The sequence below is a fragment of the Phalangium opilio genome, unplaced genomic scaffold (genome assembly GCF_054372755.1).
Source record: "Phalangium opilio isolate 3A_F unplaced genomic scaffold, DU_Popi_V2 ptg000095l_1, whole genome shotgun sequence".
In the NCBI taxonomy this organism is placed as follows: Eukaryota; Metazoa; Arthropoda; class Arachnida; order Opiliones; family Phalangiidae; genus Phalangium; species Phalangium opilio.
The window spans coordinates 950,373-968,630 of record NW_028324200.1 but is presented as its reverse complement, the minus strand read 5'-3'; positions in this window follow the sequence as shown (position 1 = coordinate 968,630).

Here is an 18,258-nt window from a genome sequence, read left to right as displayed (position 1 = left end):
AGATGGACAAAATCCCCCCAAAATTCCTACTTGATGGACAAAATCCCCCCGAAATCATATTTAATGGTCAAAATCCCCCCAAATCATATTTAATCGACAAAATCCCTCCAAATTATATTTAACGGTTAGGTTTGGTTAGGTTAGGTCAGGTTTGGTTAGGTTAGTTGAGGTTAGTTTAGTTTAGGTTAGGTTAGGTCAGGTTAGGTTAGGTCAGGTCAGGTTAGGTTAGGTTAGGTCAGGTTAGGTTAGGTCAGGTCAGGTTAGGTTAGGTTAGGTCAGGTTAGGTTAGGTCAGGTCAGGTTAGGTTAGGTTAGGTTTGGTTCAAATAATTCGTTGACACCTTTTTCCAAAATATGCTCCTTTTAATTAGCTACCACCTTTTCCAAAATATTCTCCCTTTAAATAGCTACCACCTTTTCCAAAACATTCTCCTATCAATTAGCTGCCACCTTTTCCAAAACATTCTCCTATTAATTAGCCGCCACATTTTCCAAAATATTCTCCTTTTAATTAGCTAACACCTTTTCCAAAATATTCTCCTATTAATTAGTTGCCACCTTTTCCAAAACATTCTCCTATTAATTAGCTGCCACCTTTTCCAAAATATTCTCCTATTAATTAGCTGCAGCCTTTTCCAAAACATTCTCCTACTAATTAGCCGCCACATTTTCCAAAATATTCTCCTTTTAATTAGCTACCACCTTTTCCAAAATATTCTTCTTTTAATTAGCTACCACCTTTTCCAAAACATTCTCCTATTAATTAGCTGCCACCTTTTCCAAAACATTCTCCTATTAATTAGCTGCCACCTTTTCCAAAACATTCTCCTATTTACTAGCTGCCACCTTTTCCAAAATATTCTCCTATTAATTAACTGCAACCTTTTCCAAAACATTCTCCTACTAATTAGCCGCCACATTTTCCAAAATATTCTCCTTTTAATTAGCTACCACCTTTTCCAAAATATTCTCCTATTAATTATCTGCCACCTTTTCCAAAACATTCTCCTATTAATTAGCTGCCACCTTTTCCAAAATATTCTCCTATTAATTAGCTGCAACCTTTTCCAAAACATTCTCCTACTAATTAGCCGCCACATTTTCCAAAATATTCTCCTTTTAATTAGCTACCACCTTTTCCAAAATATTCTCCTTTCAATTAGCTACCACCTTTTCCAAATATTCTCCTTTTAATTAGCTACCACCTTTTCCAAAAGATTCTCCTATTAATTAGCTGCCACCTTTTCCAAAATATTCTCCTATTAATTAGCTGCAAACTTTTCCAAAACATTCTCCTACTATTTAGCCGCCACATTTTCCAAAATATTCTCCTTTTAATTAGCTGCAACCTTTTCCAAAACATTCTCCTACTATTTAGAAGCCAAATTTTCCAAAATATTCTCCTTTTAATTAGCTACCACCTTTTCCAAATCATTGTCCTATTAATTAGCTGCCACCTTTTCCAAAACATTCTCCTATTAATTAGCTGCCACCTTTTCCAAAACATTCTCCTATTAATTAGCTGCCACCTTTTCCAAAATATTCTCCTATTAATTAATTGCAACCTTTTCCAAAACATTCTCCTACTAATTAGCCGCCACATTCTCCAAAATATTCTCCTTTTAATTAGCTACCACCTTTTCCAAAATATTCTCCTTTCAATTAGCTACCACCTTTTCCAAAATATTCTCCTATTAATTAGCTACCACCTTTTCCAAAAGATTCTCCTATTAATTAGCTGCCACCTTTTCCAAAATATTCTCCTATTAATTAGCTGCAACCTTTTCCAAAACATTCTCCTACTATTTAGCCGCCACATTTTCCAAAATATTCTCCTTTTAATTAGCTGCAACCTTTTCCAAAACATTCTCCTACTATTTAGCCGCCACATATTGCAAAATATTCTCCTTTTAATTAGCTACCACCTTTTCCAAAATATTCTCCTTTTAATTAGCTACCACCTTTTCCAAAGTATTCTCCTTTTAATTAGCTACCACCTTTTCCAAAATATTCTCCTTTTAATTAGCTACCACCTTTTCTAAAATATTCTCCTATTAATTAGCTGCCACCTTTTCCAAAAGATTTTCCTATTAGTTAAAAATATATTTAATGTAAAACCATACAGTATGTCTTGTTCCAGTTCAATAGAATTTCGGTCCAATGGGACTATAATAAAATCGCACCTTTTGACTACGTTCGCCAAAAAATGTGAAATGTGAAATAAAACAAACTACTTATATTTGAAACTTCTTTTATATATTTCTCAGAGGATTTTCGTTGGGGGATTTTGTCTTCTTATAATGATTTGGGGAGATTTTGTCTTGTTATAATGATTTGGGGGGGATTTTGTCTTGTTATAATGATTTGGGGGGATTTTGTCTTGTTATTATGATTTGGGGGGATTTTGTCCTACATTGGGGGGATTTTGTCGCATTGGGTAAAATGTGGGGATTTTGGCTGGGGGATTTTGGTATACAATCGTAATTTTGACACATTTTTCTATGAAATGTGGTTTTCGGAAGAACATGGGCTCTTCCCGGATAGTGGTGAACCATCTAGGTACTTGTGGGTGCTTGTAGGTACTTGTGGGTGCTTGAAGGTACTTGTGGGCGCTTTTAGGTACTTGTGGGCGCTTTTAGGTACTTGTGGGTGCTTGAAGGTACTTGTGGGCGCTTTTAGGTACTTGTGGGTGCTTGAAGGTACTTGTGGGCGCTTTTAGGTACTTGTGGGTGCTTGAGGTTACTTGTGGGTGCTTGAAGGTGCTTGTGGGTACTTGTGTGTGCTTGAAGGTACTTGTGGGTGCTTGAAGGTACTTGTGGGTACTTTTCCGGGTGCTTGCCCCTGGAACTTGTGGGTGCTTGCCCCGGGTACTTGTGGGTGCTTGCCCCGGGTACTTGTAGGTGCTAGTAGGTACTTGTGGGTGCTTGAAGGTACTTGTGGGTGCTTGTGGGTATTTGTGGGTGCTTGTAGAAACTTGTGGGCGCTTGAAGGTACTTGTGGGTGCTTTTAGGTACTTGTGGGTGCTTGAAGGTACTTGTGGGTACTTTTCCGGGTGCTTGCCCCTGGTACTTGTGGGTGCTTTTAGGTACTTGTGGGTGCTTGAAGGTACTTGTGGGTACTTTTCCGGGTGCTTGCCCCTGGTTCTTGTGGGTGCTTACCCCGGGTACTTGTGGGTGCTTGTAGGTATTTGTGGGTTCTTTTAGGTACTTGTGGGTGCTTGAAGGTACTTGTGGGTACTTTTCCGGGTGCTTGTCCCTGGTACTTTTGGGTGCTTGCCCCGGGTACTTGTGGGTGCTTGCCCCGGGTACTTGTGGGTGCTTGACCCGGGTTCTTGTGGGTGCTTGCCCCTGGTACTTGTGGGTGCTTGCCCCTGGTACTTGTGGGTGCTTGCCCCTGGTACTTGTGGGTGCTTGTAGGTACTTATGGGCGCTTGTAGGTACTTGTGGGCGCTTGTAGGTACTTGTGGGTGCTTGTAGTTACTTGTGGGTGCTTGTAGGTACTTGTGGGTGCTTGTAGGTACTTGTGGGCATAGGTTAAGATAAGAGTTCAATTCGAATAAAACATTTACATTAAAAACATTATTTTTCAGTTTTTCATAAAATTTTTCAATGGTTTGAAGCTATTTTGAGGGTGCTGAACAGAACACGAATATGGACAAGTGCCCTCTAAACTGCACTTGTTCCATTTTTCGTTTCTAAGGGTCACGTCCCTCACTCTGACAGCGAAACCGAGGATGATGATGGGGTGGGAAGGGATCCGAAATCTGAGAGAAATCGGCCTGCGCGCTAACTGTGGAACGGCCCAGGTTGGGTGGGACACCAGAAATAGGGGGGAGGAAATAACCGGACTTAATTGTGATTGGTTCCTCCGTAGCCCTTCTTGACCAATTACAATTGAGTACGTCGACTATCCCTCCCCCTTTTCTTGGCGTCCCACCCAACCTCGGCCGTTCCACAGTTAGCAGGCTGGCCGATTTCTCTCAGATTTCGAATCACCCTTGGCGAAAGTAGCGTTCACCTTCCTGGGGTAAGCAATCGAGGGTTTTGGGCTTAGCATGGATGTAGAAGTAACGCTAACTTAATTAAGTTAAGTGGTCCAGGAATGGACGGGCGACCATCTCGTACTTTGATTTGAATCTTATACCGTCTCGTAGTGTTCCCCAAATTGAAATAAACCAAGGCTTACCCCCTTTGTATCTTCCTCCATAGATCATCGCCTGTTTTCCTCTTCTATTCACGCAAATGCCAATAGGTGATTTCGCAAACTATGTCAGCACAAGCCAGCTTGTTTTAGTGTTTGTGCAACGTAACTACTACGTCATAGGTTTATTGCAGGGAAAACATAGGGTGAAATGATTAAGCCGTCTGCTTGTTCAAATGTTACAGTTGGATTAGTGAATGCTTTAGCAGCTAAATGTTTAATAACAATGATTTTTATATTTATTTCGTAACCAAATTAATGAAGAGTAAACATGTTTCTAAATCTTTAACTTGTAGCATGGCCTGTCTATTTGTGGCAGACGACACTTAACAATCACCCTCTAGTAATACGGCCGAATAAAATCTATTCTTTACTGTAGTAGGACTTTATGTGACGTCTCTGGAGACAGTTGCACGTGACCAGCCCGAATTTGCGAAATCACCTTTTGCCGATTGTTGACGCAACGCGAGCACTGCGCGCTAGCTCCCACTTTTACTCTTCGTCGAAATCCCAATACTCGAACAATTCCACATCGGCAGTTCGCGCGCTGGAACAGTTTAACGATAGTTCTATATTTTCTTTGGTTTAAGGAACCAATTTGAAGAACTCGAAGCAGACGACTCTTCTCGATTCATGTCGTTTTCCAGGGCCGGAAATAAGCAAATTACACTGGAACAATAAAATTTCGAAATTTTCCATTATCAGTCTGGGAAATATGGATATTTTTTAAACAAGTCCTTGGGACCAGTGTCCCCCCTAGTGTCCTAAATAATAAACTGGTCTCCGGACTGGTCCCCGCCTTTGTTCTCCTATAGATTTAAAATTAATAAACTGGTCCCAAGGACCAGTAACCCGCACTTTTTGAATTAAAAAACTAGTCCAAGCAATTAATAAACTGGTTTTGGACCAGAGGAAGTGCAGTGCCATTTCCCAGACTGTCCATAATTTAAAAAAAAACAAAGGGGGTGATAAAACATTTTCACCATTACATTTTCCGAAAGTTTTACTAGCTTGACTTCATGGTCAAGCCCCAGGGACCAGTTACGTTCAATAACCCTCTTTGATGACAGCGCTTACTAAGCGATGTCTGATTTTCCCTACTGTACGCTTTTTCCGCGTTTCCGGTTTTGACGTCATGATGCTCAGCGCTTGCCCATCAAATAAACCATCTTGACTTTTGAAATCTTGACAGACGAAAAGTTTGCTCGGGACTTAAAAAAATAAATTAATACAGTAATTGTATTAACTACTTCTACCATTCAAATGGACATAACTTTCTTAAACAATTTCATTATTCGCAAGTTCGTTAATATTTGAAAAGAGCTCTTCGTAACGTTTTGAGGGCCAGTAAGACAAGACGTTTCCCCAACTCCATTTTCGAAAACAGTGCTAACTTCAAAATGACCCCTTTCCGTTCAACAACCATGTACGTCACAGTGACGTCTCGAGCCCATCAACCAAACATCAAGAAAACGGCGATTTATATAATTGAGATTTTCGTTACTCCCCCTCTTTGCTTAGCTCAACTATAGACCTTTTCACACTTATGGCCGCGCATGAGCAGTTGCAAGTTTGTTGACTTGAGTTTTACACTTCAATGGACTTAACGTGTAAAATAAACTAGGATGGACGTGTTTTAAAACGTTTTGTAATTTAATATTGAAATAAAATGCCTAGTATTTAAACCGAGAGAGTAAAATTAAAACCATGTTAAGAAACAAACAGTTTTTAAGTTCTAACGGAAACGGTGCAATGATAATAGTTGGTTAAAACTCACTAAGCCTCGGCGACCGTATGGGATCGACGCTTCATCGGCGGACATCGCCGATGCCGTGCCCGAAGCCTCGAAAGCGCCGCGTATAACACGATAGTAAGCCTTGGCGCCCAATGTGGTCTGTAGAATATTATAAACTACCCCAATTTAACGTCTACTAATTGAATTCGATAAAATTTCACCTAGGAAATTTTATTTATACTTTTACAACCATTAATACAACACTGTTTTATAAAAATAAACTCGAATGCCTAACTAGGAAGGTAAAAGCAATGGTTACATAAATACGACTGGCAACAAACATTCTTTCTGCGCATGCTCACCTCTCGACAATTTTACCCCCTTTCACCCTCGCTCTAAGTGTGAAAAGGTCTATTGAAGGACAAGTTGGGCAAACTTTTTACGTATTAGCTAGGTGTGGTTGGGGGTGGGGAGATGGCCCAACGGGTTGGGGTACATTAAGGTCTTACTTATCACACCTAGCTAAAAAGGTCTTTTCGTCTATCCAGACTCCACAGACAAATCACAAACATACACACTCACAAATCATAATCGTAAAGCCAGAAGGGAATAAGAGAGAAGGGACACACTTTATATCTCCATAATGCTTTACACTCGTAACAACAGTCTTACTAACCTCAAATCAACTACCCTTCACTGATTGGCTGCTATCTAACTTCTGCCTTAGCTGTGAACGTCACATAAGAAGGTGACGTCACGGTTGACGAATAAAAAGTAGTTTTGTTTACAACTTTACATTGAAGGAGAATTTCATGTTGATAAATGAAATCAAGCTGCGCAATTAATTTAGATGCACGGGAATTGAGAACATACCAAGATCAGATAATTTGAAGGTAATAAATAGATGAAAACTAATTATTCCGAATTAATATTAAAAAATACAAATTAGTTTCAATAAAATACATGCTTGAGGTTATAATTACACAAGAACGAAACATCGACAGCCCTAAGCCTTTGGAGAATGAAAATCTAGCAAACATATGGGCCGATACCGCGGAGAACTTAAAGAACTATTTTTGCAGTAAATTGGTTAAAAGCCGTGTACTTGCGCAATGTTTTCGCGGTTTTCTCGAGGTTGGTCGGACTCTCGTTATCAAAGCAGGCTCTAATGTCTCCCTTCTCTCTTATTCCCTTCTGGTAAAGCCTGTATGTTTTAAACACTCTTAGATAAAAATCTATAACAACTAGACATATGTATATATATACACATTGAAGGGTCAGGAGAAGTTTTCAACGACAACTATAAATAAATAACAGCGACCCAGCCTTTGAATTGAATCTCTCACTCTAGGTACCGTGCCCGCATTCCCTATCCCCATCTCCCGGCGCCATATCTTTAACAACGTAGATAAAAACCTATAACAACTTGCGGTTAGCGGCGGCGTCGCTCGCGTGTAATAAGAACGTCCATCAAAATGATGTAAAGAATGGGTGGGAGATTTTACTGATTCGACTAATATTTTGGTGTAGCCGTACCCTATGAGCGAAGGCACTTGGCGTTGCCCGTCAGCTCCTCCCTAGGGATGCATTTTTCCTTATTACTTTTCTCGCGAACATTATTCCATAAAGTAGTGTTTTTAAGTTTTTGGCCACCATTTAAAAAGATGGCGACAAATCGAACCCAAAAGACCTTTCAGCCCGTCTATAGGTTAAAGGAAACCAAATATTGGCAAAATCGGTTGGAACCCGCGGACTTTGTTGCATAGAGAAGATTTTTTTTACATTTCTGGCCGCCATTTGTTAAGATGGCGGCGGATTGGGGGGAATATGTTCTTAGTACGCGCCTACTACTTATGAGTAACGTTCCTGCAAATTTTCAGCCTTCTAGGGCAAGCGGTTTGGGCTGGGCGTTGATTATCAGTCAGTCTGTCAGGACTTGATTTATATAGATATAGATGTTCCATAAGAATGACATTACCTATACTTCGTAATACTAAAAACTTACAGCTGGAGCTAGTTCGAAAACGACGCGAAAATTGACTACACTCGGCTAATTTTGCAGAACTTCCATCTTCCTATTTAGTGTTGTACTAAGCCTTTGACAGAGCCCCAGTCACCACCAGGCGTCGCTTTACGAGAATCTATGACCTACGTCACTTTATGACGAGCTCTCAGTAACCAATGCACAATCTTATGGAACATATCCTATGAACTTATGATCTCATTTAAAGGCCTATGTCCACAGAAGTCTCTTTACATGCCGCGTTCGCTAAAGTCGCATGATCGTGGACAGCGTTTTATTCTATACGCGATTTACAAGGGAAAAGTGACTGTTTCTCAAAGGGAGGATGAAGTAGAAAATCAACTGATTTTACGGATGACACCTTGATTAAAAGGGCGCCACCAGAGGCGTGCTGGCGATCTAAGCCTACACACGCGTAAACGTAGCTAGGACTTGCTTTTGCTTCTTGCAAAGCTGCCGCTCCCTTTAATTACTTTGTCTTTCAGTTTCTAACTTAATTTTAAGGGGTCTTCTGTAAAACACCAATCGTAACTTGTTTAGGGTGGCTCTTAGGGCACAAAATTTCATAGAACATAGACTCAAAATCGCCCATAGAACACACACGATTCAAAATCGCCCATAGAACATCTCCCATAGAACACACACGATTCAAAATCGCCCAAAGAACATCTCCCATAGAACACACACGATTCAAAATCGCCCATAGAACATCTCCCATAGAACACACACGATTCAAAATCGCCCAAAGAACATCTCCCATAGAACACACACGATTCAAAATCGCCCATAGAACATCTCCAATTGAACACACACTATTCAAAATCGCCCATAGAACATCTCCAATTGAACACACACTATTCAAAATCGCCCATAGAACATCTCCCATAGAACATCTCCAATTGAACACACGATTCAAAATCGTCCATAGAACATCTCCAATTGAACACACGATTCAAAATCGCCCATAGAACATCTCCCATAGAACACACACTATTCAAAATCGCACATAGAACACGCTATACTTTAGTCCTATCACCCTTTTTGGTACAGCCTGTATTTTGCTATCATTTGTTTACGCTGTAAAACACCAATCATAACTTGTTTAGGGTGGCACAAAATTTCATAGAACATAGACTCAAAATTGCCCATAGAACACATCACCCTTTTTGTAAGTACAGCCTGTATTTAGCTATCATTTGTTTCCACTGACTAATCTTTAACATCTTTTTCATATGCAGATGATATTTCAGGCCGGACAAAGGAGCGCAAATCCTTTATGGGAACATTAAGGAAACGGTTGAGTTTCAAGAAAAACCGTTCGAAATCTATGGACCCCAATGGTCAAGATGGTCAACAAAGTCCATCTGGCAGTCGTAGCGCTTCCAATGATCGTTCCAAATCAGCTCCGGGATCTCGGGAACAATGGGCAGGCCGACATCCGAGTAAGTATTAACCCTGTTTGTTTATTACAGGGTTCATACAAACCTGGAAAAATCAGGGAAATAAACAGTTGACAAAAACCTCAGGGAAAATTCAGGGAAATTTGGAAGTTTTAGTAAAATTCAGGGAAATCAGGGAAATTTGGAAGTTTTAGTAAAATTCAGGGAAATTTCGATTTTTTAGTAAAATTCAGGGAAATTTGGAATTTTTAGTAAAATTCAGGGAAATTTGGAATTTTTAGTAAAATTCAGGGAAATTTCGATTTTTTAGTAAAATTCAGGGAAATTTCATTTTTTAAGTAAAATTCAGGGAAATTTGGAATTTTTAGTAAAATTCAGGGAAATTTCGAATTTTTAGTAAAATTCAGAGAAATTTCGAATTTTTAGTAAAATTCAGGGAAATTTCGAATTTTTAGTAAAATTCAGGGAAATTTCGATTTTTTAGTAAAATTCAGGGAAATTTGGAATTTTTGGTAAAATTCAGGGAAATTTCGATTTTTTAGTAAAATTCAGGGAAATTTGGAATTTTTAGTAAAATTCAGGGAAATTTGGAATTTTTAGTAAAATTCAGGGAAATTTCGATTTTTTAGTAAAATTCAGGGAAATTTGGAATTTTTAGTAAAATTCAGGGAAATTTGGAATTTTTAGTAAAATTCAGGGAAATTTCGATTTTTTAGTAAAATTCAGGGAAATTTCGATTTTTTAGTAAAATTCAGGGAAATTTCGATTTTTTAGTAAATTTCCCTGAATTTTGCGACAAACAGGGGCCGAGTAATTAAGCAAATGTTCATAAACATTCCCTCCATAGGATTAACATTACACTATACTTTGAAGGCTCGTAACTTTGGTTCTATTAGAGATACGGGGATGTCCTTTGAGTATGTTATGGTCCTATTTGCCCTCAACGTTAAAATTGGCTCCATAGGATACTCCATATACGGGAAAAACCTGGAAATCTCAGGGAAATCTGTTTTCCAAAAGTTGTATGAACCCTGTTTACCTTTGAAAAAAAGTACGTTTCTTCAAAACGGGTATAGAGATGCGAGTGATTGGAATTTTATTAGCGTGAATTTTGAAATTTATAAATTCCCTTGTCGAAGTGATTTAGCTTCTATAAGGGATAGGTATAATTTTAGAAGCAGGAATGGAGAACGGTTAGTATTTACTTCAGTCAGCGTGGGAAATAAGGCGGTGGCACAGGGCAAATGACCAGTTTAAAAAATTTCCTTATTTCTCACCCTGATCTCAACTATTTTAATAATCCACTTCTTTAGTTTAGCAGACGACGTGCCCTGGTCAATGATCACGGACCAGTTTATTTATTCCAGGCCAGGGAAGTTGCTGGCCCAATGTCCAGTTTTAAAATAATCCTTATTTCCCACCCTGACTTTAGTCCGACTCATAGCCCAGTATAGAGCCCCTCCCTCCAACACGTAACGAAAAGTTTAAATTATCTTATTGGCTGCTCACTTAGATTACGTTTTGATGACGTTGCTGACGGGGATGGCGAAAAATACGTAATTACTTTTGTCGCTATGACCCGCCTCTTCTTTCATACTTTGACGCGCGCACAGATTACTCTGTTCTCCATTCCTGCTTCTAAAATTACGTCTATAACTGCTTCTATTAAGTGGAAAAAGAAGGACAGAGCTATTTATTTTGAGACTTCTTTAATAGTCTGTTTTTGGACTTGAGGTCCTCTAATCCACCTTAATCCCTTTCGCCGGAAGTTAGGCTTAGATCGGGATTCATGGGGGTGAGTAACGGGAAGAAATTGGTCTGTCGTCTGCTACAAAAGCCAAAAATATGTACTGTAGCGGATGACAGGCCAAGTTCTTCCCGAGCTAAGCCTAACTTCCGGCGAAAGGGTATAAGGTGGATTCTAAGCTCCTTGAGTTCCCGAAATAGAAAAAAGATTTTAAATTAATTAGCTCGGGATTCATGGGGGTGAGTAACGAGAAGAAATTGGTCTGTCGTCTGCTACAAAAGCCAAAAATATGTACTGTAGCCGCGGACGACAGACCAATTTCTTGCCGTTACTCACCCCCATGAATCCCGAGCTAAGCCTAACTTCGGGCGAAAGGGAATAAGATGGATTCTAGGCTCCTCGAGTTCCCGAAATAGAAAAAAGATATTAAATTAATTAGCTCGGGATTCATGGGGGTGAGTAACGGAAAGAAATTGGTCTGTCGTCTGCTACATTTCGGGCTTAACTCCGCCCCTAGCGCCTTATAAGGATTTGGCATTTCGGGCTTAACTCCGCCCCTAGCGCCTTATAGGGATTTGGAAATTCGGGCTTAACTCCGCCCCTAGCGCCTTATAGGGAATTGGCATTTCGGGCTTAACTCCGCCCCTAGCGCCTTATAGGGATTTGTCATTTCGGGCTTAACTCCGCCCCTAGCGCCTTATAGGGACTTGGCATTTCGGGCTTAACTCCGCCCCTAGCGCCTTATAGGGACTTGGCATTTCGGGCTTAACTCCGCCCCTAGCGCCTTATAGGGACTTGGCATTTCGGGCTTAACTCCGCCCCTAGCGCCTTATAGGGACTTGGCATTTCGGGCTTAACTCCGCCCCTAGCGCCTTATAGGGATTTGGAAATTCGGGCTTAACTCCGCCCCTAGCGCCTTATAGGGAATTGGCATTTCGGGCTTAACTCCGCCCCTAGCGCCTTATAGGGATTTGTCATTTCGGGCTTAACTCCGCCCCTAGCGCCTTATAGGGACTTGGCATTTCGGGCTTAACTCCGCCCCTAGCGCCTTATAGGGACTTGGCATTTCGGGCTTAACTCCGCCCCTAGCGCCTTATAGGGACTTGGCATTTCGGGCTTAACTCCGCCCCTAGCGCCTTATAGGGACTTGGCATTTCGGGCTTAACTCCGCCCCTAGCGCCTTATAGGGACTTGGCATTTCGGGCTTAACTCCGCCCCTAGCGCCTTATAGGGACTTGGCATTTCGGGCTTAACTCCGCCCCTAGCGCCTTATAGGGACTTGGCATTTCGGGCTTAACTCCGCCCCTAGCACCATTATGGTATGTTTTTTTACAGAATGAAAGCTATGTATGTTTTTAGCACTAGTGGAAGGTAGCCTGACGTTGCATGACGTAGTACTGCCAAGTCCCTATTGTGCACGAAATTTAACATTGAGTTCTTCAACGGCCCGCATGGAGGAAGGGTGAAAACCGGCTCCGTTTATTGGCAAGCCCAACTGTGACGTTTCCCCCTCTTCAATTGATATAGCTCTATACGCGTTTTACAAGGGTACCTCCCATATTTTAATAGTTTTGTTTTGGAGCCATCTGGTGAGCGACGTAGCCCAGGACTTTTAGGGTTTGACCTAGAACATTTGAACATAAAGATGAAAATTGGTACATGTGTTGTTTTTGACCCAACAAAAAATATACTAAAAGTCCCCTGCTGTAGAGCGCGAGCTTTCGCCGCCATCTTGGAAAATGGCCGCCTGGAATGCCAGCTGCAATGTATTCAACGTTCTTCTTCAAAAATTATGAAAATTGGTACACATTATGATTGGAACGACATGAACATCATGGCCAAATTTTACAGCTCTGTATTCAATAGTTTAGTCGCCATATTGGAAAATGGCCGCCGTTAATGCTAGGTACAGTATATTTCACCATGTTGTTGGAAAATTATGAAAATTTATAGGTGTTACAATCAGAGCTGTGTGAACCTCATAGTAAAATATTGAAGCCATTAATCAGATAGTTTGGCCGCCATGTTGGAAAATGGCCGCCATCAATGTCATATAGATACAGTATATGGTTCCAAAAATTATGAAAATTGGTAATAATTATGCTTAAGACCGTCTCAGCATCATACTTGAATATTGAAGACGTGCTACTGTTAGTTTGGGTGCCATCTTCGAAAATGACTGCTGGAAATGCTAAATATATTTCAAATATATAAATCTTTTTCAAATTCCTTTTTTGAATAGATGATTTTCATTAACGTAATAAACAACCAAAAATGGATATTTCGAAGTCGAAATTATCGACGCCATCTTTAAAAATGGCCACATGAAAATCATTGCCCTAAATTCTGAAAGAAAGAAAAGTTATTCTAAGCTGTTATTCTCAACATGTTGATTAGAGAATATGATTTAATATGGGGTTTATACATTCTATTGTTGTTTAAGATTAGAATTTAGACAGATCTCTAGCATTTCATACATATTCATCGTCGTCCTGAAGATTTTTCATAATAATTGCATGTCATAACCCTTGATTAGGCGCTACACATAGCCTGGGGCCTTATCAGCGCCCCTTCCCATCATATTCCAAATTGAACCTGCGGAACTGCCCTCATGGCATACGGGATCGGCCAGTGGGACCGACAAACGCTACTTGAGCAGGTGACAGAAGCTGGACACCGTCAGCGGCGAGCCCAGTCAGGAGGTGGTCGGTGACAGGGATGGATTAAGGCAGCAGAAGACTCGAGGGGACGGGGAGTTCTCTCCAAGCACAACAGTGCCATACGGCCCAAACAAATAGTGTATCCGCGACCCCTAGAGGGCTGCCAATAGCGGAGGCGAGCCATGGCAACACCTGAGCGGGGGCGAAGCGGCCCAGCAAAACCTTCACGGAATGGGGCAAGGAACGGTCTGAACCAAGGGCGAACCCAAGGAACTCCCGAACCGTCACGCCGAACTCGGGCCCCCTCCGCCACGATAAGTCCTTTGAGTTAAAAAGGTTAAGAGAACATTTCTTTCATTTACGTGCTGTAACTGGGTGTGGTTATGATAAGGCGTGGTTTAAAGTAATGACAGATAATCAACATCTTACAAATTTGTTGCGCTTTTTTAATGACCATATTGCATCTAGGGAAGCCATAGCTGCTGCCGAAGAGAGATTTCTTTTCACTTTTTTTAGGGTGATAATTGACACGTCACGCTTCAACTATCTAGAAATTACACGTATAATGGAACCGTTGTCACATATACTGTCAAGTCCTCATTTGATCTCCAGCAACCGACACCGCAAAACTACATTTTTTTCCGAGCGTATCTTCAAGTCCAAAATAGCTAGGAAACGATTTAATCCCATTCACACCATTCTCCTTCCGGCATCAGATGATTTTGTAACACTCATTATTTGTACCTGCAGTCTGCAGAACATCTTGTATAAAGAACTGTGAATGCAGACGATCTGGATTAGCTTGCTGGGCAATGTGTGGTCATTGTCAAGGTATTAGCCGTAATAAAAAATCTTCAGGATGACGAGAAATATGAACGAAATGTTAAAAATGTGTCTTAAATCTAATCTTTAACGACATTAGAATGTATATACCCCATATAAAACGGTTTTTCATAACCAAATCCGAGTAATATGGCTTTCCTTTTCTTTTTTCCTGACTTTAGGATAGTAATATTTCAGGGACCATTTTTGAAGATGGGTCGATAATTTAGACTCGAAAATAGTTATTTTCATGGCGTTTCATACGTTCATGAAAATCATCTTTTCAATAAAAAAATATCGAAAAAATTTATATATAGGTAATATATTTGGCACTTCGAGCAGTCATTTTCGAAGATGGCGCCCAAACTATCAGAAGCACGTCTTCAATATTCAAGTATGATATTTAGACGGTCTTCAACATAATAATTACCAATTTTCATAATTTTTGAACCATATACTGTATCTAAATGGCATTGATGGCGGCCATTTTCCAACATGGCGGCCAAACTATCTGTCAAATTGCTTCAATATTTTACTATGAGATTCACACAGCTCTGATTATAATACCTATCAATTTTCATAATTTTCCAACAACATGGTGAAATATACTGTACCTAGCATTCACGGCGGCCATTTTCCAATATGGCGACCAAACTATTAAACACAGAGCTGTAAAATTTTGCCATGATGTTCATGTGGTTCCAATCATAATGTGTACCAATTTTCATAATTTTTGAAGAAGAACGTGGAATACATTGTAGCTGTAATTCACGGCGGCCATTTTCCAAGATGGCGGCGAAAGCTCGCGCTCTACTGCAGGGGACTTTTAGTATATTTTTTGTTGGGTCAAAAACAACACATGTACCAATTTTCATCTTTATGTTCAAATGTTCTAGGTCAAGCCCTTTTTTGGCCTATCTGTCCTGGCCTAACGCGTGAACTAGCAATTAGGGTGTGCGCAAAGGGGTGAAAATCTCCCCTACTAATCGTCAGACCCTCACTTAGCCAATCAGGAGCCTTCCCTGTGCACTACCCTTTCACTCTGCCGCCATTTTGGTGGAAAGGGGAAACAAAATGGCGCGAATTTTACTATGGTTTGTTGGGAAAACTTCCAACATCCGTCGCCACAGCGCTAGTGTCCGGCGTTGCTCTAAGCAAACCTAGCTCCCTGTCCATGGGTGAGGTGGTCTGTGGTTCTATGACATTTTGCCTGAAGGGCCACCGCTTATGAGTTATGATTGGAGTGTTTTAACGATAACCACTTAACATAGAACAAGTCTCGAAAATCTTTTCTTAAATTCTACGTGTGGCGGTACTTGTATACGAGTTCAAAATCGCCAATGATTACACGTAACGCAGACAAAACCGTTAATCACCGTCTCATTTAAAGGCCGATTTCCAGCATCGAAAAGGGTTCTAGCGAATTGAAAACCAAGCATAAAGACTAACAATGCATCATGTGACCGTGCCGATTTTCGAATCCCCGCTTGGTCAAAAGTTGGAAGGGTTCTCGCTAACTGAAAGCCGTGCTGCAATGTGGTTCTATCGAACTGAAGATGAACAATAGAAATCCTTTTAAATTTATTACCTCTCGAATTTTTCCTTTCCCCGCCGAAGGAAATTCTCAATTGTTCATCTTCAGTTCGCTAGAACCACATCCGGCACGGCTTTCAGTTAGCAAGAAGAACCCTTCCACCTTTTACCCCAGCGTGGATTCGAAAATCGGCACGGTCGCTCCATTGTTAAGGCCCGTTCGCAAAGGCGCTGTTAGCTCAAGCTGATTGCTGATAGAACAGAAAGCAGTTCCCGCTTCCAATTTACTCCATAAGTGTCTGCTTTACGCCATCAGCTTCTGTTTCCCCGAATTCGTTCACATAAACGCTGGTTTGGTCGCACTAATTCCTGAATCTAATCACTGGCGTCAAAGATATAGAGGACGAACACAGGGAGTCTAGTAAAATCCATTTCATGACAAATTGAATTTATAGAAGAGAAACTGTGCTTTTATATCAAAATATTGGAGCAAAATTGCCCATATATATTGCTATTTTGGCGTAAATTATGTAGAAAAATCTCATAAGGAAAACACTTTACTTTGAAAAGAGGAACGTAATTGAAATATAATATAAAAATATCTGAGCAAACAAAGAAAGCTCCGCAATTTTGGTGTCTAGTCAAATGTGATCGCGGCAAAAGAATTAAATATTGATAAATTTGATGCTAAATCGTAGGAAAACATAGTCAAAAATATCGAACATTTGGGGACCTTTCATGAAATTATAGGATAATATAGGACATGATCAAAAATATAAATATGGGAATTGTGAGAGGATGGAAATCGAGCTAAAGTTTTGCTTTTATTGTTAAAAATAACCAAACCAAAATTATTAATATATTTCGCTCTCTGTTCAGCTTTTAAAGCCTTTTCGGCTTCTTTTTTGTTTGAGAGACATGTTAGTAACCGCACAAACACGAAAAGTTCGCTTCTGTGCGTTTAAGCAAACGACAAAAAATAACGCTGATCAGCTATATATCTAGCAGCGATAGATCGAGGCTGACTCCGACAATCAGCCTCTGCTACCAGCGTACGCCAGTATGAAACCCGCCTAAGCTCTTTTGAGAACAGTCATGGAAGACGCCGAGAGCGAACTCCGCCTACTCTCTCAGCAATAAGCTTGAGCTAAAAGCCCCTTTGCGAACGGGCCTTAAGACTCGATGCTCGCTTTTCAGTTCGCTAGAAGTTCCCTTTTCGCTGCTGGAAGTCGGCCTTTAAAATCAAGAGTTAAATTTATCAATCCCTTTTAAAAGTATCAACGAAAATCACCAAAATGAACGAAAATTATTATTAGTGAACAATGCAGTAAATTAGTAGTTTAGGGCGAAATATGGTTAAGTACCGGCCCGTCTGTAGAGTCAGAACAGTCCCTTGAAACTCCATTTGGTGAACAGTTTTCTTTCTTTCATTTGATAATTAACATAAGGAGATCATCTCTCTAAGGGCCCAAGCGCATCTATTAGCAAAAACATCTAGTTCTGCTAGATGTGACGTAGATTTTGTATAGGGGCTCCTTCCGAATTTTTCGTGAAATTCACAGGAGAGAAAAATAATTTTCAAAATCAGCCACGACCGATATCCTAAGCCGGTCGTGGTCTAGACGCGAGCTCTGAGATAACGCTCCCAAGCGGTTGGGAATCAAACTAAAACAGGCGGGGAGGCGAGTGGCGAGACGCGAGAGAGGAAGGACTGAGGGGAAAAAAATAAGTAAGAGAATTTCCAGAACCCCCCAGCTCTCTCAGACACACGAGGTTTATTCGCGCTTAGTAAAAATCACGAAGAGCTGTCGTGAGAAATCTTTGAAGGAGGGAAAACTGTTCAATGCGGGGTTACTCTGCAGCGAATGCGCTCGGCCTCTGTTTAGGCTAAACAATTATTATACCACTTGAGATGAGACGGATGGCTGACCAAATCGGACATACATACATTTCAACCGTAACATAGAATCTTGGGCCCTTAGAGAGATGATCTCCTTATGTAATTAATTATTACTTTTTACATTATTTTGACAAATCACTTTTTCTTGGAGTCGTAGTTGTTCTTATCATCTAATGCTTGTTCTTGGTCTTACGCAGCTGGGAATTTGGTTGTTCCAGGCGGTGGCAGCACTCGAAGCA